The sequence below is a fragment of the Pithys albifrons genome, chromosome 5 (assembly GCF_047495875.1).
Source record: "Pithys albifrons albifrons isolate INPA30051 chromosome 5, PitAlb_v1, whole genome shotgun sequence".
Lineage (NCBI taxonomy): Eukaryota > Metazoa > Chordata > Aves > Passeriformes > Thamnophilidae > Pithys > Pithys albifrons.
Window position 1 is genome coordinate 49,190,787 of NC_092462.1, and position 12,361 is coordinate 49,203,147.

Consider the following 12,361-nt stretch of genomic DNA (forward strand, 5'->3'; position numbering starts at 1 on the left):
TTAATTTTACTGATTCATCATGTCAGTGGTAGTGAAAGGTTCCCTGATAACTGTTTTGCTAACAATTGAAACAAAAGGGTACCATAATAAAATGAATCTGTTTCACTTGAACTGCTTATCATTCATTTGGTCTTGATCCCACTAGAGCACAAAGTAAAACTTACTCCAGGTCATAGAGAGATCTGGAAAAGATGAAAGAAGATAGTCACTGACTTACAAGTGGCACACTCCATTAAAAATACTTTTTAAGTTTCTATAAAATGAAAAAGAAGAGATGGTGTCTGACAGTGGTGATCACTTCTCAAAGGCCACTGAATTACATGTTATTTTAGGGAGTAGATCTGTGTGTCATTCCCCTGTTTGATTCTGTGCACAGTTAAACTGTAAGACCTGATATTAGTTATCTGAAATTTTTTGTCTCTGTTGTTGTTTGTTTTTTAAAGCATTCTTTGTTAGGCAGTTTTTCTCCATCTCCCATCATCAATAAGGCAGATAAAAGTTGGGAAACAGCTCAGTTTTCTCTTTTCTCATTCTTTCTCAAGTGAAATAAAAGTAGGGAAAACCTTTCAAAACTTTCTTTTTTTAAAACCTGGTACACAGGAAATGAGACTGTTACAGTGATATGTTATTTTCTCACTCAAAAATTAGCTTTAAACCCTTCACCTTATTGTAAATCACTGACTTGTCAGTAATTTCTTCTGTTGCCTAGGCTGTAGTGACTTCACAGGCCATTTGAACGGTGCAGACTTTCTGTAGGTTCTGCTTGTTAAGTGATTTTTCTTACACAGATTTCTCTCTTTTTCTCCCCCTTTACCCCAAACTCAGAAGAAATAGAAATTCACACTTTAAACCTATAAGTGATTAATTTGTTTACTCTTTGGGCAACTTGGCTTATTATCATCATTGTGCTAAGGAACGGCAACAGTGCGTAGTAAGCTACACCACAGATATTTCCATCATCATATTTGAGGTGTCTGTTTGAGATAGATGAAACAGTGTAAAACCCTTTTCCATTTTCTTATCATGTTGAAATGAACTCTTTCAAGATGGATATAATATGTGTATGTAATATACATATGTGTGTGTATGGGACATGATATTTTTCCCTCCTACATTGCTGATGCAGGGACAGTGCTACACAGTGCTTTAGGACAGCCTAGGTCTGGATTTCTAACCTTTCAAATATTTGGGGGTTGCTATTATATAGAGAGGTGCTTTTACTCTATGAAGAACTTTCTAAGTACATGTTCATTTTTAGTATATGCAGTTCATACCAACAGCAGTATGACTGCATGTATATTCAGTCAGTGTGACTATTTGGAATTCTATGGTGAGATAGTTTCTTCTGCATAAAAAGAAAAGGATAAAACCTTTTCAAAGGCAAATTTGAAATAGCACAGATTTCTTAAAAAACCCAAAAACATCATCAACCAACCAACCAACCAACCAACCAACCAACCAACCAACCAACCAACCAACCAACCATCTCAAATTGAAATACTTTAGGTTTTTCTCTGCCTATCAGAAACATCACGAACTAGTCCATTACTAATCAATAACCTCTTAGTCTTTGATTCTACTTATGTTTTTCTTGTCTCTATTCATGTGGATGTTGTCTTAATTCTGTATGTATATACATTAAAAATGTGTATATATGTGTATATATATACATATATATACACACATATACATACATATATGTTAGGGATTCAGAAGATTTTGACCTCAGAGTAACTGTGTTCCCATAGCTGTCCAAGGCATGGAGGACTAAAAAGCAGGGGATTTTGGTGAGGACACAGTGCCCCTCACTAGCTTTCTTGTTCTGGCCTTTGCAAATTAACTCTTTATATTAATCTTTGGTCTCTTTGATATCTCTTTTCCCACTAAGCTTTACTTCTTGAAGAGAACCTTCAGGTAGCAGAGAACATGGCCTATTGCCTATGGGAATTTCTTACCTATTTTGATGTGGAGGGAGATGAGTTATGACTAGGAGATGAGGTGCAAAACAGTGAAACTGGAATAGTCTGTTGGACTAAAAATTATTTTTTGGGGACAAGTAAAATTTAAATAACACATAGGAATGGTAGTGGTAGATCAAATTAAGTCTCTGTTGCTTAGTGTCTGAATCCAACTGTGAATTAGCGCATGCCTGAAGAAGAATAAACTTGGGCTAGCATACTGAGACACTTCAACATTACATGGTAGCAGATTCCAGTGATCTGCAGCGAGTCCCGATAAACGTTCTCCTGTGAATTGACGTAATCGCTTTTGAATCTATGTAAAACAATAGTTTGAGCTTTTAAGCATATCTCATAAGGAAATTAACCTCTAAATGAAGTGTGAGGCTGATGTTCTTTCATCAATGCACACTAGCAGATCATCTGTCAGTACAAGTTTCATCTGGTTCAAATGTGGGGAGGTGAATGCATTTCTGTTTTAGTAAGCATGCATAACTTGGACTTTATGCTGATTTTATGCAGGATGCTGAAAGACAAATGGTATGTCATAGAACATAGAGACTGCCTGCCAGTGCAAAGCCAACCAGACAAAATTCTCTGAACACATTTGGACTGTCATTCCTGTGGCTGTTATGTTTTTTGTCTGATGCTAGTATCCCTAGCACTGGATTTGCTTTACTGGTGAACCACAGCTTCAATAAAAGGCATTAATAAGAGAAATTATCAACATTGTGACCATATGGTATTCAGTCAAGACTTCAAAATAACACAAATTAGACATTGCTGAATTACTAACTGGAGAGGAATGAAATTTGGCACATATGACATCAATTATTTAAAAAGTCCTTAAAAGAGAAGGAAGTTCTTTGGCAGAAATTCTAGTAAAGAGTAGATTAATGTGTAAAATGGAATGAATGATACCATGAGGAAGAGATGAAGAAGTTTATAGTCATTTTACAAGGGAAAGCTATGCCTCAAAAATTTATTAGAAAGGAGCCAGTGAAAATGCTGGTTAATATAACATACTTGGCTTTCCAAAGTGCTGTTAACAAGAGTCTTAACTGAGAAGTCTTAAAGACACTCTTCTCACACACTACATGTTCATTAAAAGATAGAAGGAAAAATGAGAATGAATGGTTAGGCTCCACAGTGAAGAAGGCTACTGATAAAGTCTTAGAGACAGGATATCCTGATCCAGGGAAACAGTGAATAATGAAGTAACATTTCTGCTACTTTTTTTTTTCTGTCTAAAGTGAATAGCTGGTAACTGCTTAAAGGTCTCAGAGTGAAGACAGTGACTGATAAAATGTTTAGATGACTCTGTGCCAATGGATGCAAAAGAATGCTGGAGAGTAGGGAACAACAGTAACTCTATGGAATACAGTACTGGACTCTCAGCATTGCCACCAAAAGAGAACCCTCGTGGTTTGCTGCAGTCGGTATTCTGACTCCATGACTGTTAAGAAGGCAGATAGTGTTAGGTATCATCATGAAGTCTACAAGGAACAAAACAGAAAATCTCACTAAATCAGTATATAACTTCAGAAAGGAAAGAGTAGAATTGAAAAAGGCAGGCAGTAAGTTTAAAAAAATAAAAGGAGACAGCATGAAACTCATTGCTGCAGGATGATGAGAAAACCAGAAAATATGAAAATACACAGAGAATTTCATGAGGGGCTAGTCTACTGAGACTTTTAGACACTATAGTCCCATGGCAACCTCTGATGTGTGAAGGTTCAAGATTTTACCTTGCCAGAAGTTGCTGTTATACTCCTAGGTGTTTTTTCCTTGTATTTGCCCAGTATTATTAGAATTTTTCTTTGACATATAATACTGACCCCTATCAAAGAGCAGCTTCTGAGTCAAATGTATCCCGTGGTACCTCTCTGTTGTGAATCAAGTGAAGGAATATGTTTTCCCTGTTCAGGGATTTGAATTTGTGTGACTTCATGTTTAAATGTTTTCTGAAGGCATGGGCAATGGTCTTAAGTCATGAGAATGGTTCATTGGAGAGTTTTCTGTTAGCAAAAACATTGGGAAGGGAGTCTTAGGTGAACCAATAGGTTCAGTTGTGTTTATTCATGGAATTTAGAAGTATGTGCAGTAATATTCTGTTCATCTGTCAATCAATGCTTAACAGAAAAAGAACCATGAATTAAATAGTAATTATCGTATAGTGTACAGGATGTTTTTCCAAGGTAAGTATTAGCACAATTTTATTGGTACATTTTTCTCTTTGAAACAAAAGAAAACTGCAGTTAGGCAATAAAGTGGGAGAGTTCATTCAAATGAAGCAGACTCCCTATTCTGTAATACTGCTAATTTGGGGTGACAGGAAGGAGTACAGAGAGCGATGGTTGACATTCTTCCTAGAAAAACATCCTGTAAATGAATAGAATCTGCACCGGGTCAAGAGGTAGTATCGGAGTTTTTTTCTTACTCTCACTGGTGTGCATGTATATGTATAATTGATGTCCCGATTTTTACTGTGCCGCGGAGACGCCCCGGTGCCGCTTCTCCCGTCGCTTTTTCAGCCGCCACGAGAGGGCGCCGCTGCCGCGGGTGCCGAGCCCGCCGGGCCGGGAGCGGGGCCGGGGGCGCTCCGCGTGGAAACACGGGCCCCGGTCTAGCTTGATAGGAAAGGCCGGGAACGGAGAGGCACCCCCGGGTGTCGGTGCGCAGTGGCACTGGTGGCAGAAGGGATGATGTGCGGCGGCTTTTCTCTGCGCAGCAGCCTGGGTGCTTTAGGGAGTCCAGGGAGAGCCCTGTGCCTCTCGGCGTTCCGCTAGAAGAAAATGTGAGTAAAGACCAAGGTGGACGGAAACAAGGGACAAGTTTTTTCCAGCCGTGGGTTATTTTGGATGTAGTTGACACAGTGTTAGGAAAGGCATGCATCCCAAATGAACATGAGTGGATTCTGCTCAGCTGCTCCCTACACTTGCACAAGTGTGCAGGACGGTGAAAATCCCACAGAGCCCTAAACGTTGACTTGGGAGAACGAGCTGGGAAAGTGTCTTTCCAAAAGCAAGTATCAAAGGACTTGTTACACATTTCAAAAAGCATGGCATTTAAGTTTCCTTGCTTACATTTTTTACTCTTTTCCTAAATAACAAATATTCTTATTATGCTGAAGAGCCTTGGATCTTTTCACGTGTCAAGTACATGTTTATAACTGAGCAACTTAATTTATTTGCAGTCCCCTGCTCAGCCTACTGTGTGTATAGCCAGACTTTGTGAACAAAGATTTGGGAAGGGCTCTCCCCACATGGGTGTGCCCTTCCAGCATGCACAGTGGATTTTTTAGGTGAGGCACAGCATGTGCAGAACTGGCTCCACCATTGAAGTCCTAAGGTCCATCTGCCACAGCCAAGTGAGCTTAGACAGTGACAGTGAAGTCCTCAGGACTGTCTACAGCACCCGGTACTAACTGGGGCTGACCCTGCTGAGCATCTGAGATCTGACGGGATCAGATGGCAGGGAAGCATTGAACTGCCAGGGGACAGTCCCCACTGAGACTCGAACTCAGGACCTTCGGATTCAGAGTCCAGAGTGCTCTCCATTACACCACGGGACCACCCAACTGCTCAGCCTCGAGGTTATACTAAACTTCTTTATTGTCATTTAACTATGTTCAATTAATACATGGAATAAATCCCTTTGTTTCTATCCAGCATTTCTTACGTTGTATCTGGTGTTCTGCCACTGCTAGAATCTAGAAAGAACTAGTCTGGCCCAGCTTTCTGTTGGGCAGCAAAGAGTAATATGAAAGCCACTTTGGGGGGAGCTGGGTGTGCTATGCCACGAGTGGCACAGAAACTGGAAATCCCATCCCTCTCTCTCCCTGCCTTGTGCTGCTCATACTAAAGATATGTTTTTTTACTGAAGCAAAGGTATCCAGTTAACTGCATCCAAACTCATTCCATAGGTTTGTGTCTCCCTAATCCCCACTACTTCCAGCAGTGATCTAATAAATCACTTTGTCTTTTAGCTCAGTTTATGTTTAATTACATATACAGGTTGGAGTAGACCCAACTATATAGGAGTAATAGCAACAATAGACTCATGGTAGATTTTTAGGGGTATTCTTTTCCTAAAAAAAAAAAAAAAAGAAAAAAAGAAAAAAAAAAGAATTGTTAAAACATGATTTTCTGTGGAAGGGAAAATGGTTTTGGTTTTTCAGGTTGGCATAGAAGAACATAAACAGTCTTCTGAGGATCAGACCAGGAGTTTAGCCCCTCAACTGTATTTTTTTCATGCAAATGCAAGTGTGAGTAGGCTAATATGGTGACTATTTTTTATCTTTCAGCAGTAGCTTCTGTTTATTTATCTCAATTATACCTACATTTTCTGTCAAAATTAAAGAAAGTGAAAAATGCTTCTCTAAAATCATGGTGATACAGTTCTCATTTAAAAATCTATTTTTTTCACTAGTCAAACTAATCACTAGAGCCATTCTGCTTTTGTTCTTTAGCAGAAATTTAAACTTATATTTGCATTTAACATGGAAAAATTAATGACTTAGAAGAGAAACACATGGTGAATTTTCACTAAGTTCAGTAGGAAGAACCTGTTTTTCATCAGTTTGCCTATTTTTCCACTTTGTTTCTTATGAAGCATGGGCATAGCTTGGCAAAAAAACTGCTAAGTTTCTGGCATGTGAGATGTATGAGCTGAAATCCAAAAGATTCTTAAAAAGTTTGCGGTTGGTTAACTGTGAGTTTGTAAAATACTTCAAAAACATGTATAAAAATTGTAATGTGGTTGTTAACACTTTCACATACATTTACCTCTGATTAAGCTTGTGAGTATGATTCCCTTCAATAAATTCATGGATCATTATTGCAATTCTTCTTTTTGTAGATCATCATCTCTCCAAATGCAGTCTGATTAAACAATATTCCACGTAAAATATCTAACAGACCTCAAGTATTTTTCGGGATTAATACTGTGATAAGTATTATTAATAACTCTCACCCCCCTCCTTGAAGTTCCATGTATCTTTACTCTTTGGCCTTTCAGCAGTGTGGGAAATTCCTTCTATTGAAATAACTACAAAGTCAGCTTTGTTTTAGTATTTAAATGCCAGGTATGTGCTTCTGGAGTTATGGATGTATGTACCTTTAAAACTTAAGGAATGGGAGACTTCCAGGTTTATGCCTTTTATTACATCCATTATAGGTTTTTGCACTTTGTTGCTTGTATCTTAAGCAGATGGTTGTTTGTCAGACTGAACCATAAACTGACCAAGAGGCTAAACAAGATGCCAAGTGCTTAGCCTGGCGTGAAACTTTCAAGAATGGAACAAGGCATGTCTGAAGATAATTGTTCGAGAAATGCAACTACTGACTTTTGTTTCAGATCCATGAGATTGCCTGAAATGATTTTTAAAAGTATTTGTGGGGTTATTTCAACAAAAAGATGATGTTAACAAACTTTTTTTTCTATATTGTGATTGATCACTTTGTTTCCAAAGATACACCTTACATCTGTGGCAACACATAACTTTATGATTGATTAAAGTTGATCTGTTTGAAGCTTCTGCATGGTCTGGTATGGATTATAATAGAGTGCAGCCAGGTGTGGGTGCAGAGCCATCATTAATATAAGATGGTAAGTTCTAAACTCTTGTCCAAATAATGAAAGGTGAAAGCACTGATAGAACAGAAAGTGATTTACAGTCACTGTTATCTTTTGCAATCATGTGAAATTCAAATACAACATAATGAGTACCATGGTTTGAAGTCACTCTGGGACTGGGAGTTTGAGAAAGTGATAAATAGCCAAATACAGTTAAAGTTTAATTTAGCAACTAATCCATACACAAAACTGGTCTTACCTTTGTTATGACTGATAATTAAAAAATTGTACTCTTCAATGAAAAAAATAGCAGACGTTCATACTGGAAATTAGGAAACTCTTTTCCACCAGATGGATAGTGTAGAACCCATTGCCAGCAGAGCCTCTGGGGTCATTATCCTTGTGTGTTTCCAAGACTCATACAAAGTCATGGATGACTATTTTAAGTCTTTTACAAAGCACTGTGCTTTTTGTTATGTTTTGAACCTAAAAATATTGGAACTTAATTAAATGTTGTCAATCAAGCTACCATTCATTTTCTCTTACTGAAAACATATTTGTTAGAAAAAAACCATGAAAACAACCAAGCCAAAAAATTCTGGATGTGTGCCTGGGTCCAGTGGAATCTACCATTTTTTAATCCCATTTTTTAAACAAAGCCTAACAAGAGTGCACTTATTTCAAAACAATAGCAAAATTCTGTCCAACTTAATATGCTATGGAAAACAGCCTTTAATGATAGATCTAATCCTAAAAATCATTTCAATATGTGCTTCTGGTGTATTTAATGGTAGGTTCTTAGAAATATGTCTCAAATTTAACTGAAGAATCCTGTAATTAGGAAATGAGTAATCAACATACCAGCTCTAGAAGGCAGGCCAGCTTGTACCTCATGAGAGGGAAGTGTTCAGCTTCAGCTTTGGCTCTTGAGCTTACCTGCTCTCACCTGTGCCTGCACAAGGGATTAAAGAAATAAGTGCCTCAGCTGAGAAAAGCAGTATCTGGAAGCAACTTACTGAAAGAAGTGGGGCTCCAAAAAATGAGGTGACTTGATGAAGAGTCCAGCCTTTTGCAATATTCTTTGGTCAGGAGAATAACTGAGTTAGAATTTATGACTTGCTCTGAGCAAGAAGTGTCTGGGACAGACTGGATGTGGTGTTCTATCTACAGCAGCTGGTACAGATTGTCTTAAAAATAATTATGATAGCATTTCAACTCTGGTCTAAAATATGAGTTGTATTTCCCTCATGGCTTCTCATGTATTTCCCTCTCTGTGACCTGGGAGATAATGAATTGTTTTTCTCTCTACTGCAGGTGGTCAGTAGCCTTATCACCTCTGCCTTTGGTACCTGTGGAGCACAAGAGGGAGTTGACAATGACTCATTTCTTTCAAATTGTATAATTTATTAGCTGAATGAAATTAAACGCAGAGCAATTGTTTTCAGCTAGTCTTGTCTGACTCCTATTTGAGCTCCACAGATGGGATTTGCTGTTCAAAAGTTTGTTTCCCTCTTCTCCACATAATCTATTATGAGTCAGCTGGGCTTCATTTAGAGATTGGTGGTGCTGAGAAGGTGTCCCATTCTCTTTGCTTAGAACCATACAGTGCTGTATGCTTTTTATGCACTGGTATTTGTTGTCTTCTCAATGATCTGACTCAGCTCTAACACTGGCTAAGTTAGCTCTTGGGTGGTTTGGCACAAAAGTTATTTCGAAGAAAATGGCAAGCACACATGGGGGAGAGGAAGTAGTATTGTACCATTGCATCAATTCAATTGTCTTGTGGAATGTTTCTGTGACTGTGTCAGTTGACCTAATAAAAGTCACGACCCTCTGTTAAGAAACTTACTCTGACAATATCTTGCTTGTATCTTTAGGCTGCCATCACTCTTCCTGAAACAAGAGTGTGAGCCTCAGAAGGCACAAGTTTGTCAAAAGTCTACCCACATGCAAACGTAACAAACTTACTACTACTTCTCTTGAGATTATGTCTTTGTGCTGTATTAAAGCTGTATAAATGCACTCCTGTTAAGCCTTTCTTTAGGGATCAAGACATTACATTTCATATGTAAATTGCTTCTGATAAACCAGGTTTCCCAAAATCAGCAGGATAATTTATGCCCATTAGCACCTAAAAGAAAAGCTATTAGTGCTTTTACTTAAGTGCTTTTTAATTCATGTTTTCATTTTGCAGTATACTGTAGAGGATCTCTGTTTGCAAAGGAGAAATATATATTTTTTGCAGATCAAAGAAGAGCTTCTTTTTACTTTGTTTTCTATCCCATTTTGTATTTTGCTAATGGAGATTTTGCTGTTTGTATGCACTTTTTCTTTTCTATTGTCTACAGAAACAGTATTTACCAAAAATTTATGGACTGTGGTAGCCCTCTTGAGGCAGAAATACTTACTAGCTCCTCAGGGATATTTTAATCTTGTCAAGAGAGGCTATTAGAAATGGGGGCTTCCTGTTGACAATTTGTAGCTTTTACAACATAGTGTGGAGTTAAGTATTCCCTTTCTCTTTCCTTTCACTTCTTGAGTGCTTCATGGCTACTTTTGGGTATAAGCTCTCTATTTCCATGATACAATTAAATAGGGTTTGTCAGTTGCAAAGGAAATGAGAAGTGTCATGGAAGTGAGGGTTCCATCGCTAGTGACTGTTTCTATGTGGATGTTACAAAATTTGATTGTGATAGAGCAACCTCCTATAGTTTTATTTTTTTTTAATTTTTTTTTGTTTTGGTTTTTTTTTAAGAGAGGAGATAAAAGTAGGAGACAGCAATTAAGAGAATGCTGATCATGTAACTTCTTTTGCCAAGTAGCCTGTGTGGTAGTAGTCAAGTTAAGGAAAGATAGCTGTAGACTAATTTACTCCTAAGTCTCCATCTTTAAAAATCAGAAATTAATTTTAGTCTTGAAATTACAGATTTTATGCTATTTTTTAAAGAAAGTGAATATATAATAAAGGAATGTTTTAGTTATGTATGAGGATGTGTCTATTTTAGTCTTAAGACAATGGAAAATGTTGCCTGGTGTACATCAGTGAAACAACCTTAAGAAATAAAGGATTTTGAACCATGTGATTTGTACTTTATAAGCTTCTTATTAACTATAACTTCTTTTTTGTGCATGGAATCATTATTAAAATTACTCCTATCTAGATATCACAAAATACAGTTGCAGAAGTGAATTCTGCCTGTTTTTCTAGCAGAAGTTTTGAGCTAATCAAAGGCAAATGACATGTATTATGTAAATGATGTTCCTTTTTAGGTGTCAGTTTGAGTGGAAGTCTGATGTTTTGATTTTATGCAAATGCACCTCAATAGAAACAGAAGGAATATGTGCAGCTGAAGAGAATCCTGGCAGGAACCAGAGATGAGTAGACAGTGTTGAACTTTTCTTCATTCCATGTGTTACTTTAATTTCTTTCACTTGGTCATGAGGAATTTGGAACTCGGAACCTGCTTCATTTACAGATGTCTCTTTAGCAAGCTTTTTGTTTTTCCAGTATTCAGTGACAATGTTTCTTGGCTGACATTAAATCTCAAGGAGCTACAGAAGTCAAGAGAGTGGCACATTTTAAAAGGGAAGTCAACTATTGAGAAGAATACTTGAGTGTATGCCAAACTCATCCCTATTCAGAAAGCATTCAGCTCATGCTTAAAAGATGCTCTCAGTTAGAGAAGGTGTCTATCCTCAAGACTAAAATTCCAAATAAGCAAAAGTGATTGCTTTTAAAAAATCAGTTGAAACCTACCTCTCTTGTTGATTTGAATGGGATCTGCTGGTGTTCAATAGTCTATGGCTACCTTTTATCCCCACATGCAAGGATATATGAAGAGTTTTAAGCAGTTTCTTTTATCAGGATCTTAAGAACAGCACTAAACTTAAGAGTTCCCATAATCACCCATGGTCTGACAGAGAGACTCTGCAACTTTTCCTAAACCTGCGACCTCTGATTTGAGGCATCCAACTAATAGTTACTAGAATAGTTCACCTCTAAGTAGATGGAGCTTCAGTTTAAAACTTTGTGCACTGTCAGTGTTCAATGCCTTTTAGAACTGGATGTCTCATTTTGGATATTCAATGAAAGATGTTAAATCCTGCTATGTCAGTCTCAAATACTCAGTTTAATGATTAAAAATATACAGGAAAATAAAGCTAAGAACACTTTTTAAAGTTGTAGTTCTTTCATTAACATCTATAATTTTGAACTGCTTATAAAACAAATGTAATACTCTCATTTAGATTTGATTTTTGAAGGATGACAAGGTACTCTGATTAAAACAAATGTTTAATTTGTTATTTAAATAAAAGGACATCTGCAGTATTTGTGTTCTAAGTATTTAAGCATTTTATGAGGGGAAAAAGTAGAACTGAGGGTTAAGTTACATAAAACTGTAATGGTTTTTCAGAACTAAGATAATAATGCAGCAAAAGTCTCCAGTTACTATAAATTTTAAAATAGGCTCAGATGGTTTGTATCTGAATAGCTTACACCCTCATGAATATTTTTAAAAGTCTTGTGTAAATAATTTTTTAAAATCTTACCTAAACTATAAGCCTTTAAGTGCAGAAAAGTTAAATGAAATCCAAGTAGCAGAAACAAGAGAAAGGTGAGGTGTGTTGAATGGTAAATTGCACTCATGATTGAAAGGTAATATGTACTCATTAGAAGTAATGATTGTTATGTCTTGGATAGGGGAGAAAGTATATAAATGGCAACATAAAAGCTATATCTGAAAATAAGTGTATTGACAATTAAAGATTGTAGAAATTATAGCATGAAGCTAATATTGTAACACAGAAAGTGAAGAGAAGGTAAG

The 12,361-nt window shown here is 37.1% G+C and overlaps 1 protein-coding gene across 1 annotated transcript in view; it reads left to right on the forward strand.

Moving 5' to 3' along the window:
* Positions 1–12,361, forward strand: part of CORIN (corin, serine peptidase) — a 118,714-nt gene that overhangs the window by 24,340 nt on the left and 82,013 nt on the right. The window lies entirely within an intron of this gene.